Source organism: Triticum urartu, chromosome 7A, assembly GCF_056163025.1.
Source record: "Triticum urartu cultivar PI428250 chromosome 7A, HENAU_Tu73, whole genome shotgun sequence".
Taxonomy (NCBI): Eukaryota; Viridiplantae; Streptophyta; class Magnoliopsida; order Poales; family Poaceae; genus Triticum; species Triticum urartu.
The window spans coordinates 654,953,676-654,971,715 of record NC_141879.1 but is presented as its reverse complement, the minus strand read 5'-3'; the positions used below and the strand labels follow the sequence as shown (position 1 = coordinate 654,971,715).

Sequence of the window (18,040 nt, the reverse complement as noted above, 5' to 3'; positions counted from 1 at the left end):
CCCTTTGTCAATCGGTACGTTACTTGCCCGAGATTCGATCGTCGGTATCCCAATACCTCGTTCAATCTCGTTACCGGCAAGTCACTTTACTCGTACCGTAATGCATGATCCCGTGACCAGACACTTGGTCACTTTGAGCTCATTATGATGATGCATTACCGAGTGGGCCCAGAGATACCTCTCCGTCATACGGAGTGACAAATCCCAGTCTTGATCCGTGTCAACCCAACAGACACTTTCGGAGATACCCGTAATATACCTTTATAGTCACCCAGTTACGTTGTGACGTTTGGTACACCCAAAGCACTCCTACGGCATCCGGGAGTTACACGATCTCATGGTCTAAGGAAAAGATACTTGACATTGGAAAAACTCTAGCAAACGAACTATACGATCTTGTGCTATGTTTAGGATTGGGTCTTGTCCATCACATCATTCTCCCAATGATGTGATCTTGTTATCAATGACATCCAATGTCCATAGTCAGGAAACCATGACTATCTGTTGATCAACGAGCTAGTCAACTAGAGGCTTACTAGGGACATGTTGGTGTCTATGTATTCACACATGCATTATGATTTCCGGATAACACAATTATAGCATGAATAAAAGACAATTATCATGAACAAGGAAATATAATAATAATCCTTTTATTATTGCCTCTAGGGCATATTTCCAACAGTCTCCCACTTGCACTAGAGTCAATAATCTAGTTACATTGTGATGAATCGAACACCCATGGAATTCTGGGCTGATCATGTTTTGCTCTAGGGAGAGGTTTAGTCAACGGATCAGCTACATTCAGGTCCGTATGTACTTTACAAATATCTATGTCTCCATATTGAACATTTTCACGAATGGAGTTGAAGCGACGCTTGATGTGCCTGGTCTTCTTGTGAAACCTGGGCTCCTTGGCAAGTGCAATAGCTCCAGTGTTGTCACAGAAGAGTTTGATCGGCCCCGACACATTGGGTATGACTCCTAGGTCGGTGATGAACTCCTTCACCCAAATTGCTTCATGCGCTGCCTCCGAGGCTGCCATGTACTCTGCTTCACATGTAGATCCCGCCACGACGCTCTGCTTGCAACTGCACCAGCTTACAACCCCACCATTCAAAATATACACGTATCCGGTTTGTGACTTAGAGTCATCCAGATCTGTGTCGAAGCTAGCATTGACGTAACCCTTTACGACGAGCTCTTCGTCACCTCCATAAACGAGAAACATTTCCTTAGTCTTTTTCAGGTACTTCAGGATATTCTTGACCGCTGTCCAGTGTTCCTTGCTGGGATTACTTTGGTACCTACCTACCAAACTTACGGCAAGGTTTACATCAGGTCTGGTACACAGCATGGCATACATAATAGAACCTATGGCTGAGGCATAGGGGATGACACTCATCTCTTCTATATCTTCTGCCGTGGTCGGACATTGAGCTGAGCTCAATTTCACACCTTGCAACACAGGCAAGAACCCCTTCTTAGACTGATCCATATTGAACTTCTTCAATATCTTCTCAAGGTATGTGCTTTGTGAAAGACCTATGAGGCGTCTTGATCTATCTCTATAGATCTTGATGCCTAATATATAAGCAGCTTCTCCAAGGTCCTTCATTGAAAAACTCTTATTCAAGTAGGCCTTAATGCTGTCCAAAAGCTCTATATCATTTCCCATCAAAAGTATGTCATCTACATATAATATGAGAAATGCTACAGAGCTCCCACTCACTTTCTTGTAAACGCAGGCTTCTCCATAAGTCTGCATAAACCCAAACGCTTTGATCATCTCATCAAAGCGAATGTTCCAACTCCGAGATGCTTGCACCAGCCCATAAATCAAGCGTTGGAGCTTGCACACCTTGTCAGCATTCTTAGGATCGACAAAACCTTCCGCTGCATCATATACAATTCTTCCTTAAGGAAACCATTAAGGAATGCCATTTTGACGTCCATTTGCCATATCTCAAAATCATAGTATGCGGCAATTGCTAACATAATTCAGACGGACTTCAGCTTCGCTACGGGAGAGAAAGTCTCATCGTAGTCAACCCCTTGAACTTGCCGATAACCCTTAGCGACAAGTCGAGCTTTATAGATGGTAACATTACCATCCGCGTCCGTCTTCTTCTTAAAGATCCATTTGTTTTCTATCGCTCGCCGATCATCGGGCAAGTCTGTCAAAGTCCATACTTTGTTCTCATACATGGATCCTATCTCGGATTGCATGGCTTCAAGCCATTTGTTGGAATCTGGGCCCGCCATCGCTTCTTCATAGTTCGAAGGTTCACTGTTGTCTAACAACATGATTTCCAAGACAGGGTTGCCGTACCACTCTGGTGCGGAACGTGTCCTTGTGGACCTACGAAGTTCAGTAGAAACTTGATTTGAAGTTTCATGAGCATCATCATTAACTTCCTCTCTAGTCGGTACAGGCACCTCAGGAACATTTTCTCGAGTTGCGCCATTTTCCGGTTCAAGAGGTAACACTTCATCAAGTTCTACTTTCCTCCCACTTACTTCTTTCGAGAGAAACTCCTTCTCTAGAAAGGATCCATTCTTGGCAACAAAGATCTTGCCTTCGGATCTGAGGTAGAAGGTATACCCAATAGTTTCTTTAGGGTATCCTATGAAGACGCATTTTTCCGACTTGGGTTCGAGCTTTTCAGGTTGAAGTTTCTTGACATAAGCATTGCATCCCCAAACTTTTAGGAACGACAACTTAGGCTTCTTCCCAAACCATAATTCATACGGTGTCGTCTCAACGGATTTCGACGGAGCCCTATTTAAAGTGAATGCGGCAGTCTCTAAAGCATAGCCCCAAAATGATAGCGGTAAGTCGGTAAGAGACATCATAGATCGCACCATATCTAATAGAGTGCGATTACGACATTCGGACACACCATTACGCCGAGGTGTTCCAGGCGGCGTGAGTTGTGAAACTATTCCACATTTTCTTAAGTGTGTGCCAAATTCATGACTCAAGTATTCACCCCCACGATTTGATCGCAAGAACTTGATTTTCTTGTCACGTTGATTCTCAACCTCACTCTAAAATTCCTTGAACCTTTCAAAGGTCTCAGACTTGTGTTTCATTAAGTAGACATACCCATATCTACTCAAGTCATCAGTGAGGGTGAGAACATAACGATAACCACCGCGAGCCTCAACAGTCATTGGACCGCACACATCAGTATGTATGATTTCCAATAAGTTGGTTGCTCGCTCCATTGTTCCTGAGAACGGAGTCTTGGTCATTTTACCCATGAGGCATGGTTCGCACGTGTCAACTGATTCGTAATCAAGAGACTCTAAAAGTCCATCTGCATGGAGCTTCTTCATGCGTTTGACACCTATGTGACCAAGGCGGCAGTGCCACAAGTATGTGGGACTATCATTATCAATCTTACATCTTTTGGTACTCACACTATGAATATGTGTAGCATTACGCTCGAGATTCATTAAGAATACCATTCACCATCGGAGCATGACCATAAAACATATCTCTCGTATAAATAGAACAACCATTATTCTCGGATTTAAATGAGTAGCCATCTCGTATTAAACGAGATCCTGATACAATGTTCATACTCAAACTTGGCACTAAATAACAATTATTTAGGTTCAAAACTAATCCCGTAGGTAAATGTAGAGGTAGCATGCCGACGGCAATCACATCGACCTTGGAACCATTCCCGACGCGCATCGTCACCTCGTCCTTCGCCAGTCTCCGCTTATTCCGCAGCTCCTGCTTTGAGTTACAAATGTGAGCAACTGCACCGGTATCAAATATCCAGGAGCTACTACGAGTACTGGTAAGGTACACATCAATTACATGTATATCGCATATACCTTTCGTTTTGCCGGCCTTCTTGTCCGCTAAGTATTTGGGGCAGTTCCGCTTCCAGTGACCACTCTCCTTACAATAAAAGCACTCAGTCTCGGCCTTAGGTCCATTCTTTGGCTTCTTCCCGGCAGCTTGCTTGCCGGGCGCGGCAACTCCCTTGCCGTCCTTCTTGAAGTTCTTCTTACCCTTGCCTTTCTTGAACTCAGTGGTTTTATTCACCATCAACACTTGATGTTCCTTTTCGACTTCTACCTCTGCTGATTTCAGCATTGCAAATACTTCAGGAATGGTCTTTTCCATCCCTTACATATTGAAGTTCATCACAAAGCTCTTGTAGCTCGGTGGAAGCGACTGAAGGATTCTGTCAATGACCGCGTTATCCGGGAGATTAACTCCCAGCTGAGTCAAGCGGTTATGCAACCCAGACATTTTGAGTATGTGCTCACTGACAGAACTATTTTCCTCTATCTTACAGCTAAAGAACTTGTCGGAGACTTCATATCTCTCGACCCGGGCATGATCTTGAAAAACCATTTTCAGCTCTTCGAACATCTCATATGCTCCGTGTCTCTCAAAATGCTTTTGGAGCCCTGGTTCTAAGCTGTAAAGCATGCCGCACTGAACGAGGGAGTAATCATCAGCACGTGTCTGCCAAGCGTTCATAACGTCTTGGTTCTGTGGGACGGGTGCGTCACCTAGTGGTGCTTCTAGGACATAATCTTTGTTGGCAGCTATGAGGATGATCCTCAGGTTCCGGACCCAGTCCGTATAGTTGCTGCCATCGTCTTTCAGCTTGGTTTTCTCTAGGAACGCGTTGAAGTTGAGGACAACGTGGGCCATTTGATCTACAAGACATATTGTAAAGATTTTAGACTAAGTTCATAATAATTAAGTTCATCTATTTAATGAACTCCCACTCAGATAGACATCCCTCCAGTCATCTAAGTATAACATGATCCGAGTTAACTAGGCCGTGTCTGATCATCACGTGAGACGGACTAGTCAACATCGGTGAACATCTTCATGTTGATCGTATCTTCTATACGACTCATGCTCGACCTTTCAGTCTTCTGTGTTCCGAGGCCATGTCTGTACATGCTAGGCTCGTCAAGTCAACCTAAGTGTTTGCATGTGTAAATCTGTCTTACACCCGTTGTATGTGAACGTTGGAATCTATCACACCCGATCATCACGTGGTGCTTCGAAACAACGAACTGTCGCAACAGCGCACAGTTAGGGGGAACACTTTCTTGAAATTATTATGAGGGATCATCTTATTTACTACCGTCGTTCTAAGTAAACAAGATGCAAAAACATGATAAACATCACATGCAATCAAATAATAATAGTGACATGATATGGCCAATATCACATAGCTCCTTTGATCTCCATCTTGGGGCTCCATGATCATCTTGTCACCGGCATGACACCATGATCTCCATCATCGTGTCTCCATGAAGTTGCTCGCCAACTATTACTTCTACTACTATGGCTAACACGTTTAGCAATAAAGTAAAGTAATTTACATGGCGTTTCTCAATGACACGCAGGTCATACAAAAAATAAAGACAACTCCTATGGCTCCTGCCGGTTGTCATACTCATCGACATGCAAGTCGTGATTCCTATTACAATAGCATGAACATCTCATACACCACATATATATCATTCATCATTCATCACAACTTTGGCCATATCACATCACAAAACACTTGCTGCAAAAACAAGTTAGACGTCCTCTAATTGTTGTTGCAAGTTTTACGTGGCTGCAATAGGGTTCTAGCAAGAACGTTTTCTTACCTACGTGAAAGCCACAACGTGATTTGTCAACTTCTATTTACCCTTCATAAGGACCCTTTTCATCGAATCCACTCCAACTAAAGTGGGAGAGACAGACACCCGCCAGCCACCTTATGCAACTAGTGCATGTCAGTCGGTGGAACCGGTCTCACGTAAGCGTACGTGTAAGGTTGGTCCGGGCCGCTTCATCCCACAATACCGCTGAAGCAAAATAAGACTAGTAGTGGCAAGAAAGTTGACAACATCTACGCCCACAACAAATTGTGTTCTACTCGTGCATAAAGAACTACGCATAGACCTAGCTCATGATGCCACTATTGGGGAACGTTGTAGAAAACAAAAATTTTCCTACGGTTTCACCAAGATTCATCTATGAGTTCATCTAGCAACGAGTGATCGGATTGCATCTACATACCTTTGTAGATCACGCGCGGAAGCGTTCAAAGAACGGGGATGAGGAAGTCGTACTCGACGTGATCCAAATCACCGGAGATCCTAGCGCCGAACGGACGGCACCTCCGTGTTCAACACACGTACGGTCAGCGTGACGTCTCCTCCTTCTTGATCCAGCAAGGGGAAGGAGAGGTTGATGAAGATCCAGCAGCACGACGGCGTGGTGGTGGATGCAGCAGTCACCGCAGCAGGGCTTCGCCGTTCTTCTGCGAGAGGGAGAGGTGTAGCAGGGGAGAGGGAGGCACCAAGAGTCAAGGGTGCGGCTGCCCCTCCCTCCCCCCCTTTATATAGGCCCCCTAGGGGGTGCGCCGGCCCTAGGAGATGGGATCTCCTAAGGGGGGCGGCGGCCAAGGGGTGGAGTGCCCCCCAAGCCAGGTGGGGCGCCCCCCCACCCTAGGGTTCCCAACCCTAGGCGCATGGGGTGGGCCAAGGGGGGCGCACCAGCCCACTATGGGCTGGTTCCCCTCCCCACTTTAGCCCATGGGGCCCTCCGGATGGGTGGCCCCACCCGGTGGACCCCCGAGACCCTTCCGGTGGTCCCGGTACAATACCGGTGACCCCCGAAACTCTCCCGATGGCCGAAACTGCACTTCCTATATATAATTCTTCACCTCCGGACCATTCCGGAACTCCTCGTGACGTCCGGGATCTCATCCGGGACTCCGAAAAACTTTCGGGTTACTGCATATTCATATCTCTACAACCCTAGCGTCACCGAACCTTAAGTGTGTAGACCCTACGGGTTCGGGAGACATGTAGACATGACCGAGACGGCTCTCCGGTCAATAACCAACAGCGGGATCTGGATACCCATGTTGGCTCCCACATGCTCCTCGATGATCTCATCGGATGAACCACGATGTCGAGGATTCAAGCAACCCCGTATACAATTCCCTTTGTCAATCGGTATGTTACTTGCCCGAGATTCGATCGTCGGTATCCCAATACCTCGTTCAATCTCGTTACCGGCAAGTCACTTTACTCGTACCGTAATGCATGATCCCGTGACCAGACACTTGGTCACTTTGAGCTCATTATGATGATGCATTACCGAGTGGGCCCAGAGATACCTCTCCGTCATACGGAGTGACAAATCCCAGTCTTAATCCGTGTCAATCCAACAGACACTTTCGGAGATACCCGTAATATACCTTTATAGTCACCCAGTTATGTTGTGACGTTTGGTACACCCAAAGCACTCCTACGGCATCCGGGAGTTACACGATCTCATGGTCTAAGGAAAAGATACTTGACATTGGAAAAACTCTAGCAAACGAACTATACGATCTTGTGCTATGTTTAGGATTGGGTCTTGTCCATCACATCATTCTCCCAATGATGTGATCTCGTTATCAATGACATCCAATGTCCATAGTCAGGAAACCATGACTATCTGTTGATCAACGAGCTAGTCAACTAGAGGCTTACTAGGGACATGTTGGTGTCTATGTATTCACACATGCATTACGATTTCCGGATAACACAATTATAGCATGAATAAAAGACAATTATCATGAATAAGGAAATATAATAATAATCCTTTTATTATTGCCTCTAGGGCATATTTCCAACATTTTTTTCTTCCATTGTCTCTCCCTCTACCACCATGTGTCTAGAAAACAACTGAGAGTGCCCATGAGTAAAAAGCACGTGGTCCACCTCAAGATCCGAGATTTTAAGCCCAGCTATAACAACCATGGTGGACCCACCTTAAGAACCGAGATTTTAAGCCCACCTATAACAAATATGGTGGACCTTAGAAAAAATACACTAGATCTTCTAAAAAGGAAAAAATACATTAGCTATGCCCTAAAAAGGTGTTAATTCATAGAGACACAGTGACTAAGGTTTAATGACGCTAAACCTCCATTATCACAAACCGACCATGCTTCCAATCAAAATTTAAGTTCAGACAAATGTTTGGACTTCACTAATTTTTTTCTTCAAAAAACATAAATATTTAAAATAAAATCTCAAAAAATCGTAAATAGTTTCGTGATTACACTGAGAAAGTTTCACCTCATTTGGATGGTCGGATTAAAAAACACATAATGTTTTACGGCTAAAAACTCAAAAGTTGTGGTTTATCACATAAGTTCCTCTAGAGTTGGGGTTTTGTGGAACTCATTCTTTGTATTTTCGCTCAGAGCATGAGAATCAATGAATATTTGTGTCATTGTTATTTTTGGATTTTTAACACTTTTAATTATTATATTTTATGAATTTATCATGTCATCCTTGTGGTATATGCGCCTCGCAACCATTTTGCTTCTTTCTGATTCAATGTACTGTATAGTTTTACGAACAACATAGACAACGACAATAGTAGTTAGATGTTATCCAGTAGTCAAGTTTAATTTTGTAATATGAACCCACTTGTCCTTAAACAACCAGACCGGCGCCCTACTTCTTGTCCAAATCGAGTAATGACGGGCTTAGTGACATCAGCATTGTAGGGTTCATGGTTCTCCATTGGGGGTTATCATGTTTTGGCGCTCCTGTCATTAGGAAATGAGTACATTGATATTTACATAGGAGTATTTCAGGCAACACTGGAATTTATTAAAGAGATTGTATATTTCAAAGTATTAAAAATTCATATATCTGTCACAGTCATAGAGCTTTGGATCAGAGATCAACTATTGCCACCCCTCAACAGAACTTCATATATATTTCATTCGTCCGGAAATATAGTGTATTTGTTTGGTTAATATAAGGCCTCTATCGATAACTGCTCTACTAATAAGAACGAAATTTCCTTAAGCAACGAATATACAATTCTTGAGCCCGGCTTATCTGCACCCGGTGAACAACAAATAAAAAAACAAGAAAAGTTCAAAAAAATTCAGATTTTTTTGCATGAAAGATGTTTGTGTGCGTGAGGTCCATGCAAACTCTCAGTGCGTTCGGACATCTGAATAGTTCTCAGCAAAATAAGATGGTCTGAACAGTGCATACACAGTAAACTTTTTCACAGACCGCAAATTTTTTTATTGGGAGCTATTCAGATGTCCAAACGCACTGATAATTGGCACACTCATAACACACTCAAACATCTTCCTTGCAAAACATCAGTTTTTTAAATATGTTTCAAGTATTGTTTTTTATTTCACTGTTCACGGGCCGGAGCAGATGAGCTTGGGGGCCATTCGCTGCTCTCCTTAAGTTAAATTATATCAAGAGATTTACGGCGATGTTGCAAAATAAATATGTGTGCATTGAAATGTTCACTTGATCATTACTGTGATGATCTTATATCATGTAAACCAAATGAAGCACATATTATATTTTATCAGGTCTGTGGTACTAAGGGCAATTCCAACACAGTTCACCAAAACAGACGTCACCAAATATCGTACTAAGGGCAACTCCAACACATTTCACCAAAACAGACATCACCAAATATCCATAAACACGTCCGGACGTGTCCGACGAAGCCATCCAATCTGAGTCATTAAATGCCGGCCTTTTTCCAAACAAAATGAATAAAACTAAACCAAATTACTGCCTCTTGATCACTTTGAAAAATGCATCTAGATGAGTAGTGATTCAACCATACATTTAAATTCGAAAGCACTCCTCAAAAGATGTCCAACAATTCAAAAGATATTCAACAAGTTTTTATTTTATTGATTCCAAAAGTGGCTTTCATTTCAAGCTTTCTCTCCTCAAATTTGAATTTCTTCATAGATAATTCACCCAGTTGCCATGGGCATTGAGTTTCATCCAAGAATGCATCATTGGGAAGGGCTTGCACTTGGTCCGATGGTAGAATGAGCATTCGTGTCTGGGGTAGACAATGACGTGATCAACAAGTTGCAACATTGAAAAGATGAATAAAATGACCAATACGTAGAGCAACAAGACGCAAAACTTATAAGCTCATCGAGTGACGCGCCCTTTGGCCACCTCACACTTGTGCGTACGCAATGCAACACTTGTTGACGACATTTTGAACGGCATACCAGCGATGGAGTAGCGACCTCACAGCGTGATCATGGATCACTTCCATGTGGTAGGGCGTACAGTGCTGTCCTCATTAAACCAAACATACACACTTTGCCAAAATGCCACACTATGTTACATGCCTTGAAACTTCATACTTGTGGCCAACCACACATCACACAACAATTCATCCTTGTTCGCCGAGTACACAGCCATTGTGTTTTCTTCAATGCCAAAGATGACAACATGAAAATACTTTGCTATGACATTTGGCCGAACACTTGCCGGACGTGGTGCTCGCCATGGACAGTGGCGATAGGTTCAAGACCGTGGTGGGATCCGTGGTGGAACGACGACGTAGGCCAAGGCGGGCAAGCCTCTGGCTAGAGTGGTACATCGGCGGCGGCGGTCATCGAGTATGCGGATAAAGAGCACAAAGGGAGGGATGGAGGGAAAAAGTACTCCAAATGTGGTATTTGGGTGGGCCAGTGATGTCAAATACTCCCCCCGTCCTAAAATAAGTATATCAACTTTGTATTAACTATAGTACAAACTTGTACTAAATTTAAGACACTTATTTTAGGATGGAGGAAGTAATGTACGTAGCAGTTGTAGACTCCCCCGGACCTGCACTAGGTTTGGGGCTAATTTGTTAGATTTCCATCGCCCAGACCAGTCCATACAAATTCGATGACCAGTGCTGGATGCCAAAAGAATATACAAACATCCCATCTAAGCATTCATGGTCGATTTGGTGAATCGCGTTAAAGTTGCCTAGCCAGTGTAGACTCAAAGTCCCTGCAATTTTGCTACTCAGACCAACTAGTCAATCTCTCGACCAGTCCTGATCTTGATGCTACCCATGACTTGGCAAGTGGCGACATACAATATGCCGTTTGGGCTTGCGACCACAGCGGGTTGCCGTCTCTCTTTTATGTTGACGCGGAGGCAGAGCCGTCTCCCCACATTTTCGGCGTATAGAGGCAGCAAAATTGGTTAGTTCTCCGCTCTCTCCCCATCAGCCCGTGTGGCCATCGAGGACGAAGAAAGACTCCCGATTATTCCCCCGGCCTTCGGTTACGATTCGATGGGGATCGTCAGGACGGGGGAGTGAGAGCGAAAGGTCAGTGTGGAAACAGAAACAGGAACTCGATGGTGGTATGTCTCGTCTGTGTGCGTGCGCCTGTGTACGTGATATATCGAAAAAGGCTTTCGCCCCGCTTTATATATAAAGCACCGAACACAACAAGCATTCAGTACAAACACACGACACCGCAACACACGCACACACCCAAGACAGGATACATAGACGTTGAGCGCAGCCACACCGCCCCTAGCACTATCATCACGAAGAGATGAAGCTACATATGACGGACCATGTGCTCCAAGGCGGCGCCTTCAGAAAGGGTACGACACCGGAGCACCGCCACCGCCCGATCCAAGGATCAGAGTTTTCCCTGGAGCCGCATGATGGGCAATGAGAGCCGCGACGACGCCTTCAAGAAGGGGACGATCTCCACCGTCGCCGGTCCGTCTGAAGATAGAGCAGGTTTTCACCTCGGCCAACACTCACCGCCACCGAACGCCACACCCCGGCAACCACGCCGCCCACACGACCATGATGACCGGGCAGCACCAAGGCATGGGCTTTGCCCAAGAGCACTGCGCTACCACCACCAGGGCCGCCGCCCCGGCATCCAAGACCTTAACACCACCTCACCCGAGACCCACCGCAACCCCAACTAAAGAGACGTGCGGAAAGGTCCCACCTTTCGCGCCCCTGGGCGACCCCCAGTGTCGAGACCCGTTAGGTCGGCCAGAACTGGCATCCACCAGCCTGTCCTGCTGCCCCGTGCGCGAGACGAGTTTGGTCCTACAACACGGAAAAGGGGACAAGTTCAGTCCTGCTGCACCGTGCGCGAGACGAGCTCAGTCCTGCTGCATCGTGCGCGAGACGAGCTCGGTCCTACAGCACCGGACGGGAAACGAGCGGTAGACCGCAGCTAGGAGAGGACCAGCCCTTTGATGGGAGTAACGCCCGGGCAACAAGGAGATGGGGCGAAGGCCGAGACGGCCCGAACACAGACGAGCCGCCGCCGGAGAAGCCGACCGCCGCTGCGGGCAGATCCGTCAACCACCGTGAAGCCGCCACGACACCGGAAGAGCACCACCGTCGGACCTCCCCACGTCGTAGCCCACGGCCGAAGCAGCGGCCACGCCCGGCCGCTATCCTACCCGCGTCGCCCGGCGAGCTCCAAGCGCCGGAGCCGCCGGGCACGCACCACCGGTTCCACGCGCCGCCGGCCGGCCCCCACCGCCAGATTCGGCCAGATCCAGCAAGAGACCGGCCGCGCGCACACACCCCCCGCGTCTCCATGCCCTGGCCAGGTCCAGCCCGTGCCCAGCCACCCCACCAGAGAGGAAGAGCCCCGGCTGCAGCACCACCACCTTAGAGGGGCCGCCGGTCTCCCCTGCAGCAGCCAACCGCCAGCACCCGCCGGATCTGGGCAGGGGGCGCCAGATCCGCCGCCAACACGCCCCCGAGCCCTCCAGAGCCCCACGAGCCGAGGTGGAGGGGGGAGGAGGAGAGGAGGCGACGCCGGCAGGTCACCAGGGAGCGAGGCGGAGGAGGGAAGCCGGAGTAGAGGCAAGCCGGCGCCCGACGCCACCGAGCAGGGGAGGCCGCCCCGCGACGTCCGCCACCCGCGCGAGGGAGAGAGCCGCCCCGCCGCCGCCTGCGCCACGCGGCCTTTGGCCGGCGACGCCACCGGCGGCGGCGAGGGAGTGGTTAAGGGGCGGAGGGACAGGGGCGGCGGCAATGGGGTTCCCTCCGAGGGGCGCCCGCAGGAGCGCCGGGAGGGGAGGGGGGCTTCCTATCGTCCATACACAATGACGAAGCCACCGTGTACGTGATATAACAGGTCCGTGGAGCAAGTCAGATGCTGTCATCCTAGTGGGAGGGAACCGGAGTAACTTGCTTGTCCATGGATCATTACATGGTGCTGCTCGAGCTGCACGAGAGGTGGCACTACTAAAATAGAAACATCCAGGGGAACTCGCAGACGACGCCCATGCGCAGCGCAGTGCTTCTGTTCACGCCCTCGGGCCTCGGCTGTATTCTGGCTTTATAGCATTTCCAAAACCCTTGGGATTCTTTAAATTTTATCTAAAACAGTGAAGTACTGACACCACAAGTAACCTAACCCATGGCATCGCCACTAGCCCCGATCGACATTGATGCATGCTTCTGCTAACAAGCTTTTTTAGTTGTTTGGAGGGTGGGTCGGGCGTTTTGGGCCCAAAATTTTGGAAAATTAAAAATCACACATAAAAGCGTCAAATAATTATGAAAGTAATTGTACATGTATTATGTATGTATGTGGATGTATGCATGTATGGATGTATTCTACATAGTAGAAAATTTCATTACGAGATATTTTAACATATATTTCACACTTAGAAGCAGACCACTTCCCTTTTCAGCCATAGTTTCATTTCGATAATCTTATCTGGCTGCCGTTCACTAGGAGAGGAACGGCAAACAAACCCCTTTTGATGACAGTTTCAGTTCTAAGACGAAATCAAACGGTGACAGTTTTAGACGGAAAATCGCCTTCTCTCACAGAAACTGTTGCAATGCTCTGAAGAAGCTGCTATCCCTTATTACAACTAAAACTGACAGTGAAATCGTTCGAAATGCCACCCCTCCTAGCGGATGTTCGCCGGCTAAGGGGGTCCTTGATTTTTATAACCTGTTTTGTCACATTCACCAATTACCTCCCGTTTTCAATTCTGCTATCTCTCTCCATTTTCCAAGAGGAGGATGCACATGCACTTCAGTGGTGGCGTGTTCTACAAATTCTGCTTGGACCTGTAAGCTCTATATGTAACTTTCGTGATGATTGATACATAGAGGTAGGTTATTTGCTTCCACTGGTTATAGTCCAAGACTAGCACATCTGCCGTGCATGGCGAGTTCCCAACGCGTGGATTGTTTGAGTGCTTGAGGGGGCGATGACGACAAGTGTAAAGAGAAATGCGACTTTAACGAGCAGTCCACGAATCAATGATAGGTTAATTGAAGTAAAGACTAGGAACGAACCATTTGTTCACATGAGCATGCTACTTTTCTGATTAGAACCTTTGTCAAGAAGACCGAGTCCATCTACCCTTCTGTTCTCCAATCTAAGAGACTTTCCACTCCAGCACAACTTTTTGTCCTGGTGTCTCCAAAGCCGAACTAATAGATAAAGAAGCGAGCTAGCAAATGATAACACCACTCTCATCATTTTGGTTGTTCCTCAAACTAGGCTCCATAGGCTGAGCAACTGAAGTAACTGTATTAGAAGTGCTTGTAGCTAAAGACGCGATCGAAGGAGAAGAAAGATACTTGTATAAATAAGAATGGAGGGTAGTGGGTAGGCAATAAAAGACGGTGGTTAATTTTTGTTAAAAAACCGAGAACACATCTAGAGGGACAGGGAGTTATTGCATTGCCTTATAGAAGAAGAGAATTTCCTGTTTAATCTAGGATAATCGGGCGAAAACCAGATACAGAGGGCAAGAAGCCCCCACACCGTTCGATGAGCGACGGAACTGAAGACAAAAATGCACCACCAACACGCCCAACACACTCATGTGCAAGGTTTTGATTACCGAATGAGGCAATTTTACCGAGGAGGACTGGTAAACATGGTTACCACGGTTACCGGGAAATATCAAGAATATTTCGAGCGAATTTTATAGTTGAATTTTGAATTCAAATAATTGAATGAACGAATATTCGAACTAGAGACATCTCAAAACAGGAAAATGGTTGCTATCAACACGTCAAAACCATCTTTCATGGCATTAATAAGATCCTACGCACTTTACCGTAAATCGATTGTTTAAATTCAAATTTTTCAAAAAAAATAATTTTTTGCTCGATATGGCGATTTACCGAGGGGCACGAAAATACAAGGTAATCATGGGAAATCTTGAAATTTTGACCGGTAACCAAAACCTTGCTCACGTGTGCCACATGAGAGGATCCCCGCCATGTCGAGACCTCCAAAACCCCCGACGAGTAAACCGATCTGGCATGGTTACCTAAATGGGGCTGGAGGTGCCCCGACGCCCTCGAAGGAGCACAGAAGACACCACGCACAAAACACCGCACCACCACATAGTGGCGGAGACAAAAGTACCAGCAGGGGCCCACCCCATACTGCCGCCACACCGCAAACGCCACCATCGTCAAAGAGGTAGTGAAATCACCACAACTATGGGAGGAACTGAAGTGGGCCACTCTGACTCTGACGGCGATGGAAGCGCACCTCCAAGACCTCACGTCGTCTTCAACGTCCGAAGCACCGAAGATCCACCACCCGAGGCCGCCGTCCTGGCATCCAAAAGAAATGTTGCACCCTCTGCAACCCACCCACACAACCATCTGGGGCCGCCGCCCCGACTTCCTCTGCCCTTGTAGACTCAAAGTCTGCAAATTTTGCAAGACTGACTTGTTATCCTCGATCAGTCCTGTTCTTGATTCTACTCATCACTTGGCAAGTGGCGACATATAATAAGCCATTTGGGCTTGCGACCAGCGGGTTGCCGTCTCACTTTTATGTGGACGCGGAGGCAGAGCCGTCTCCCCACATTTTCGGTGTATAGAGGCAGCAAAGTTGGTTAGCTCTCTCGAGTTAGCTCCATCAGCCCGTGTGGCCATCGAGGACGAAGGAAGGACCCTAATTAATCCCCCGGCCTTCTATTACGATTTGATGGAGATCGTCAGGACGGCGGCGAAAGCTCAGTCTCGAAACAGGAATCCTTGGATGGTACTATGTATGTCCGTGTGCGCGCGCGAGTGATAACAGGTCCGTGGAGCAAAGCCAAGTGTCTGGATGCTGTCAGTCTAGTGGGAGGCAACCGGAGTAATTTGCTTGTCCATGGATCCATTCCATGCTGCTCGAGCTGCACGAGAGGTACCTAAAAGAGAAGCATCCAGCGCAGCTCCCATACGCATATAAATTTCATGGACACGCGCAATCGCAGAGCTTCCGTTCATGTACCCGGGCCTGACCACAAGTAAGAAGTAACCAGTGAGACCGCCGGCCACTGGCCCCGATAGACATTGGTGCATATGCTTCTCAGTTTCTGCTACGAGGTTTTTAGTACTAAGAGCATCTTCAATATATGGTCCAAAATTTGACGATTAAAAACCGAAGATGTAAAATTTGGACCGCCAAAAAGTGTGTTTTGGAGCTTCGAAAAAAGCTAAACTCTTAACAGATGGTCCAAAATGATGGTCCAAATTTGCAACTCCAATAGATGGTCCAAAATGAAGATGAAAACGGCCGCGCGGCTGCTACCGGCCACTGTTCAGCCGCGGTTTTGCATTGAAATAGCAACTAAAATTTGAAAATAAAGTGCATCATCATCATAGTTTCAATCAAAAGTGCATTCACCATCATAGTATCAAATTCGTCTACCAAAAGAGCATCGTCTCAATCAAAGTTTTTTGCCCTAGAAATTGAAATGCACATGAATATCACTCATTCGGGCCATCAACACCACTGGTGTTGTGAACCGTGGTACGATCATCATCTCCACCACCGTATTTGTCGACGTTCTCAACAAGCGGTGAACTCTTGTTGCTGTGAGCACCACCGGAACCATCTTCATTGCGTCCCATGTTGCCGCCATATCCACCTCCAACGCCACTCATGTTGCCGCATAGCCACCTCCCAAGCCACCCATCATGTTGCCGCCAAAGCCACCTCCCATGCCACCAAAGCCAACTCCCATGCCGCCAAAGCCACCTTCCATGTTGCCACCGAAGCCACCTACCATGTTTCCATCAAATGCACCACTCATGGCACCTCCAATCATGTTCATGTAACCACCCATGGCACCTCCTGAAGGAAATATGCCCTAGAGGCAATAATAAAGTTATTATTTATTTCCCGATATCATGATAAATGTTTATTATTCATGCTAGAATTGTATTAACCGGAAACATAATACATGTGTGAATACATAGATAAACAAAGTGTCACTAGTATGCCTCTACTTGACTAGCTCGTTGATCAAAGATGGTTATGTTTCCTAGCCATAGACATGAGTTATCATTTGATTAACGAGATCACATCATTAGGAGAATGATGTGATTGAGTTGACACATTCCGTTAGCTTAGCACTTGATCGTTTAGTATGTTGTTATTTCTTTCTTCATGACTTATACATGTTCCTATGACTATGAGATTATGCAACTCCCGTTTACCGGAGGAACACTTTGTGTGCTACCAAACGTCACAACGTAACTGGGTGATTATAAAGGTGCTCTACAGGTGTCTCCGAAGGTACTTGTTGAGTTGGCATATTTCGAGATAAGGATTTGTCACTCCGATTGTCGGAGAGGTATCTCTGGGCCCTCTCGGTAATGCACATCACTATAAGCCTTGCAAGCAATGTGACTAATGAGTTAGTTGCGAGATGATGCATTATGGAACGAGTAAAGAGACTTGCCGGTAACGAGATTGAACTAGGTATTGAGATACCGACGATCGAATCTCGGGCAAGTAACATACCGATGACAAAGGGAACAACGTATGTTGTTATGCGGTTTGACCGATAAAGATCTTCGTAGAATACTTAGGAGCCAATATGAGCATCCATGTTCAGCTATTTGTTATCGACCGGAGACGTGTCTCGGTCATGTCTACATAGTTCTCGAACCCGTAGGGTCCGCACGCTTAAAGTTCGGTGACGATCGGTATTATGAGTTTTTGTGTTTTGATGTACCGAAGGTAGTTCGGAGTCCCGGATATGATAACGGACATGACGAGGAGTCTCGAAATGGTTGAGACATAATGATCAATATATTGGACGACTATATTCGGACACCGGAAGTGTTCCGGGTGATTTCGGAGAAAACCGGAGTGCCGGAGGGTTACCGGAACCCCCCGGGAGAAATAATGGGCCTTATGGGCCTTAGTGGAGAGAGAGAGGGCTGGAC

The 18,040-nt window shown here is 46.6% G+C and overlaps 1 pseudogene; it reads right to left on the bottom strand.

Moving 5' to 3' along the window:
• Positions 1–11,939: 11,939 nt before the first annotated feature.
• On the bottom strand, positions 11,940–16,932 carry LOC147961119 (uncharacterized; annotated as a pseudogene).
• Positions 16,933–18,040: the final 1,108 nt, after the last annotated feature.